Here is a 5,927-nt window from a genome sequence, read left to right as displayed (position 1 = left end):
GCGACATGTGTCCGCGCCGAGAGGATATTCTGCCCGGTGTCCGAGAGACAAAAAATAAGCAAAAGCGAGAAAGCAAAATAAGCAAAAGAGGATATAAAAGAATGTAGTAAAAGCTATATAAAAAACGTAAAATAAAGAAATAAAAGAAGTTAAAACTATAAAAAAAGAAGCAAGAAAAAAGGAGAGGAGAGGAGCGAGGGAGAAGCACGTCTAATCTACTCAGAAGCAGGAAGCAGCAGAAGAGAGAGAACTCAATCACGGGCCTGATCTGGCCCGCGGGCCTTGACTTTGACACATGTGGTCTAGACTCTAGTGACTAGTATCTAGTAACTCCACAAACATTGAAGCTGAGTTGCACCAACATGGTTTAACTTTTAAACTGGATTAAATCGAGATGTATCTACTAATCCTGTTGCACCACTTTAAACCTAGTTTATACATTAAGTTTACAATAAACGCTAGTTAAATCTAAACCTTTGGGAACATCATTTTAATTTCATTTAAAACTAGATTCAATTAAAGTCCGTTAAACCAGTCATTTTAAACCTAGTCTACACATGGGATATTTGTTCGTAGGTGTATGTTAGGTCTATTTCAGTTTTATTGACAACTTGGCTGCATATCTTCACTATATATTATACAGCTCTCGAAAAGAATTTGAGAGACCAGATTCCAAATTGTTCTTAAATCAGCAACTCTACATGGCAGTGATTCCATTCCAGTGTCTGTTGAAATCCAACACAGGCTAGTGAGGTACTGATTAGGGTTAGGGTGTCATCACTATCTTTTTTTGCAATATGACCAGCTGGTCGGCAAAGACTGTGCTAGTAGTACTAGCCAGTATGCTTACTAGTACCTACAAAAAATAACCATTGCCCATGCCAAATGAGTTGAAAAGGAACATTTTGAGTGAGGAAAAGAAGGGTTTAAGGTGTAGCCTGAAGAGATGGGTCTTCAGTCTCCGACGGGAGATGGGTAGTGACTCTGCAGTGGAGTCAGAAGTACAGGATCATAGAACAACATCAACCTGAGGTCAGGGTTGCTTGGCCTTGGTCCTCCTCTTCCCTCTGCAGCACAGGAGTCTGAGCTGGGCGGCGGTGGAAAGCAGGAGGAGCGTCCCAGCAGCCAGCAGCAGCAGCAGCAGCAGCACGTCCACAGAGTGGTACACATACCAGGGCATCCTGTAGGCCTCTGTACGCAGGTGAGACGCCCCCCTGTGACGCATTACAAACTCCACCCAGAAGATGGCTCTGGGACAGCCTCTGCATGCTCTGCCTGTAGCGGCCGTGGTGGAGAACCTCGTCCAGGGCCTGCTGGAAGGTGTGTCCTCTAACACTGGCCAGATCCAGGATCCTGGTGGAACCTGTAGGAGAAAATTATTACTTTTAATAATAATAATAATAATAAGAAGAAGAAGAAGAAGAAGAAGAATAATACATTAGACTTATATAGCGCTTTTCTAGACACTCAAAGACGCTAAACTGATTACAAAGACCTGATTGCTCTCTTTTCTCTTGACCTGCACCTAGAGAGACTGAGCCATCTGAAGCAGTTCCTGGCCTTTGTGTTTCCTCAGGCCAGACCATCTAAAGCCAGACCAAACCAGTTTGTGGCCTGTGTGCCCCTCTTCCACCTTTGTGTCTCTAATGGTGCTTTTCCACTAGAGGGCTGACCCGGGTCAGCCCAGGCTGGCCTGCTTCTTTGGCGCTTTTCCATTTGTCGGCCTGGATCAGCATGGCGCGGTACGGCACGCTTCTTTAGCTACCCTTCGAGGGCAGGAACCTTTTTGAGAGCCGGAACCTTTTTGCCAGGCTGCGTGTGACGTGTGACGCTGCACACCGTTGATTGGTCAATGGAAATCGTCATCCCATGTTCATAGATTTCTTCACTAACCGCCATCTTTAAATACCACAACAGATTTCGCTCTATGTCACTACTGTTTCTGTAATAGCTTATTAATAAAGATTCGAAAAATTATGCTGACCATCGTATTATCTTAGTTTAATGTCATTTCAATGCATCATAGAACTTTTATTTACAACAAGCATAACAAAAAAAATGCTATTATGGCGATGTGCTGTGCCTATGGTGTTGCTGGTTGAAACTCCCGTTGACAGCGGGGGGAGAGAAGTTCTACCAGGGAATTCGCTCCGCGCTGTGTCGACCGTGATAAGAGTGTTGTATCGACACCATTCAAATGGTTTTGGATTCCCTGTCCTCTCCCCTATCCGGACACGTTTGAATTGTTATCCTAACCCACGGTAAAAAGACAAGACTATGCTGGCTAACTCCACCATCGGTATACGGTCATTTTGAGCCCTGAACCACCGTGGTGCCACCCTGAGAAGTGAACCGGGAGTAAACTCAATGAACCAGGAGTTCAACATGCGTCAAGTGCTTATATTCACTACGAGCAGTGTCGACATCGATCAGGCAGTAGCCATCTCATATGCTCATACAGTTCATAAAGCAGACAAGTGAAGGCAGTGGTTTTAAGGGTTCAAAAAACATGCCTTTATTATGTGTACATAGCTTCCTCTCTCTCTTTCTCTTTCTCTCCCAAAAACCACGGTTAATAATATACCACATGCCGAGGAAAAAGTATACGATAGCTTCAAGTTCCTCCATGTTGCTATTGTTGTGGCTGTGTTGTGTCTCGTGAAAATATACGTCACCACCATGGCGCGCTGTTATGACGCGTAACTCCGCCTACTATCTCCTACTCCTCCTACTCGTTCCTGGTCTCTTGTGTATAGTGGAAAAGCGCCAATACCCAGAACTGTTCAAAAGCGTGCCGAAGCGAGCTGACCCGACCCGAGCCGGGCACGATAGTGGAAAAGTGCCATAAGAGAAAGTAGGGGTCAATTCCCCCTATCCTCTAAATCACAGCTAGTCCCTCTTCATCACAGATGCAGACAGGAAATGCCTGTGATTGGCCTGTACCTCACCTGAGGGCGTGACTGTTACATCTGTATAAAAATGTATGTTTCCTCTGTGTTAAACACTTTTCTGAGGTGTTTCACTGTTAAAGACTTGTCTTGCCATGCTTGTAAACTGTTCTCCTTTTGCAAAAGATAATAATAAATACCTTTTCTATATGCAATCTGAAGAAAGCAGGCTGCACTTTGATATTTTATATTTAGATACTGAAATAATTATTTTACACGCCTCTCTCCTGCAGGCGGAGCAGGTTGTCGTACTGGTCGAAGAACACGGGGATGCCCAGCACCGGGACGCCGTGGTAGATGGCCTCCTGGACTCCGTTGGCTCCTCCATGGGCCACGAAGGCTTTGGTCTGGGGGTGTCCCAGGAGGTCCTTCTGAGGCATCCAGTCAACCAGCAGAGTGTTGTTACCCACAGTGGAGGGACGCTCCCCGACATGTCTCCAGATCACCTAGTAGTAATAATAATAATAATAATAATAATAATAATAATACATTAGACTTATATAGCGCTTTTCTACACACTCAAAGACGCTTTACAAACTGAAAAGATCGAGTAGTAATAATAAAAAGAAACAAAAAGGTAAATAGAAGAAAGTATAGGGGTCTAATTATGGTAGTGCTGGGGACACATGGGAAGGGGAGTAGTAATATAAATATAAATATAAGCAAATAAGTAAATATAATGGTGATGAAAATTGGTTCAACTTCACCTTACCTTATACCTGTGTTATAAACCTGTAATAACTAGCAACAACATTGAATTAGTATAATGTCACATTATACTTGATTTAGTAATTGTTTTTTTTCATACACAAGTGTAGTTTCAATAATACATTAAAGAGTTATTCTTTTTTTTCTACCTTCTTGAACAATTAAATAGTACCTTCTGAGGCAGTTTGGCAAAGACACTGGCGATCTCTTCAGCGATATCGTTGTGTAGAGCATTGACCAGAGTCCCCAGAGACATGACAATCACCCCGTGCTCCCCTGGCGCTCTGAACAAACTCCTCCATCTCTCTGGGAAGGGGCTGGGCCGGCTTACACTGGAATTCCCCCATGTAGACCACGTTGGGCATGGTGGGCTGGGGGAACTCAAACACAAATGGCGCTTTTCCATCTGCAGCCCAGCCCAGGTCGGTTCAGGTCGGTTCGGGTCGCTTTAGCCCGCTTTTGATCAGTTCTGGTTTTCCATTATACACAACAGACCCGGAAATAGTAGGAGGAGTAGACGATAGTAGGCGGAGTTACGCGTCATAACAGCGCGCCATGGTGGTGACGTATATTTTCACGAGACACAACACAGCCACAAACAAAAGTCTACCCTCATCAGCCAAATGTCCGCTTCTTGGATGAGGCAGATGATGTCACATCCTCCCTCAAAGTACTTATCGCAGATGGCATCATAGCTCGGCCCTATCAGGAACTTCTGTTGGAAGACGATGATGCTGTGGAAAAGCATGTTCTTGACCCTTTGGACAAACCTGCCCCAGACCAAACCTGTACCCGGTAGGTCCATCAATGACAACCTGCTCCTGGTGAGAGACCTCATCCTGCACTCCCAGGAGCGGAGGTCCCCTTTAGGCCTTCTCAGTCTGGATCAGGAGACGGCCTTTGACAGGGTTAGCCATGGTTTCCTGCAGAGGGTGGTAAGAGGCATGAACTTCCCCCAGCACCTGCTCCACTGGACCGAACTCTGCTACAACAACATCACGAGCAGAGTTCGGATCAATAACCATATGACGGACCCCTTCCCTATCAAAGCTGGAGTACGGCAGGGATGCCCTTGGGCCCCTCTGCTGTACGTCATCTACCTGGAGCCGTTCCTACGGAAGATCAGGAACTCCCCCAACATCATGGGCTACCCACTACCAGGGGCCCGGGGGGAGAGGCTCAAGGTGGTGGCGTACATGGACGACATCACCATCGTCGGCACAGATAGTCGCTCCATTGCCACGGCAACGAAAGTGGTAGAGGACTACTGTGCAGCCACTGGCGCCCTGATCAATAGGGGTAAGTGTGAGCTGTTTCTGTCGCGGCACTGGCACTGGCAGGAGAACCTGGCTACCTCCTTCCCTGTAAAGACGGAAAACATTAAGCTGCTGGGGATCACCTACCAGAAAGATGGAGGGGCCTCCGGCAGCTGGAAGGAGACCATCCGCCAAGTCCAAAAGAAGATCTGCGAGTGGAGTGCACGGCCCCTCACAATGACAGGCAAGATCCTGGTCCTGAAGGCTATTGTTCTTCCCATTCTCCTCTACCTGGGCAGGGTGTTTCCCCCAGACAGAGCAGCGTGCAGCACATGTTACTTGCACCAGACATGCCCACCAAGTCACAGCAGCTGCATTATACATCCTGCAACATCGGGCCTACAATAACTGTGACACAGATACAGAAGATGAGCCTTTGAGATTTAATGAATGGTGCCGAAAGAGGGGAGAGAGCTGCCCTCAATTCCAGTACTGGGCAACAGTCATGGCATTGGAGCTGTGTTTACTGGTCTATGTGCGATACCTGCGGCAGTCCTCTTTCAGCATGTACCTCGATGCTCTGACAGAACTCGTCCCCTGGTTCTTTGCACTGGACCACACTAACTAAGCCCGTTGGATCCCAGTTCATCTCCATGACATGTCTGAACTACCAACAAGACACCCAGATGTTGCCAGAGAATTTAATGCTGGAAATTTCACCATTCAGAAGACGAACCGGGTCTTCTCGGCAATCCCTTTCGACCAAGCACATGAGCAGAATAATGCTTGCAATCCTGCAAAGGATTCTCGACGAAGTATAAAAAATTTACATTTTTATTTACGATTATGTTATAATTATGTTATTATTGTTTGTCCAATTATTTTTTAGCTCCTTAAAATAGGGGACTGTGTATAAAAATGGCTGCAATTCCTAAACGTTTCGTACAATATTTTTGTTCAACCCCTTGAATTAAAGCTGAAAGTCTGCACTTCAATTCCATCTCGATTGTTTCAT

At 45.9% G+C, this 5,927-nt stretch overlaps 1 pseudogene across 1 annotated transcript; it reads right to left on the bottom strand.

The window, feature by feature from the left end:
- Positions 1-1,033: 1,033 nt before the first annotated feature.
- LOC308172400 (UDP-glucuronosyltransferase 2B10-like) lies at positions 1,034-4,494 on the bottom strand (annotated as a pseudogene). The gene is made up of 4 exons: positions 4,257-4,494; positions 3,829-4,062; positions 3,165-3,394; positions 1,034-1,353 (listed from the first exon to the last, which is right to left on the bottom strand). The product of its transcript is annotated as a UDP-glucuronosyltransferase 2B10-like (transcript).
- Between the last annotated feature and the right edge of the window lie 1,433 nt (positions 4,495-5,927).

Source organism: Nansenia antarctica (genome assembly GCF_963989245.1).
Source record: "Nansenia antarctica genome assembly, chromosome: 17".
Lineage (NCBI taxonomy): Eukaryota > Metazoa > Chordata > Actinopteri > Argentiniformes > Microstomatidae > Nansenia > Nansenia antarctica.
Note: the sequence above shows the minus strand (reverse complement) of the source record. Positions and strands in the feature narration are given on the sequence as shown.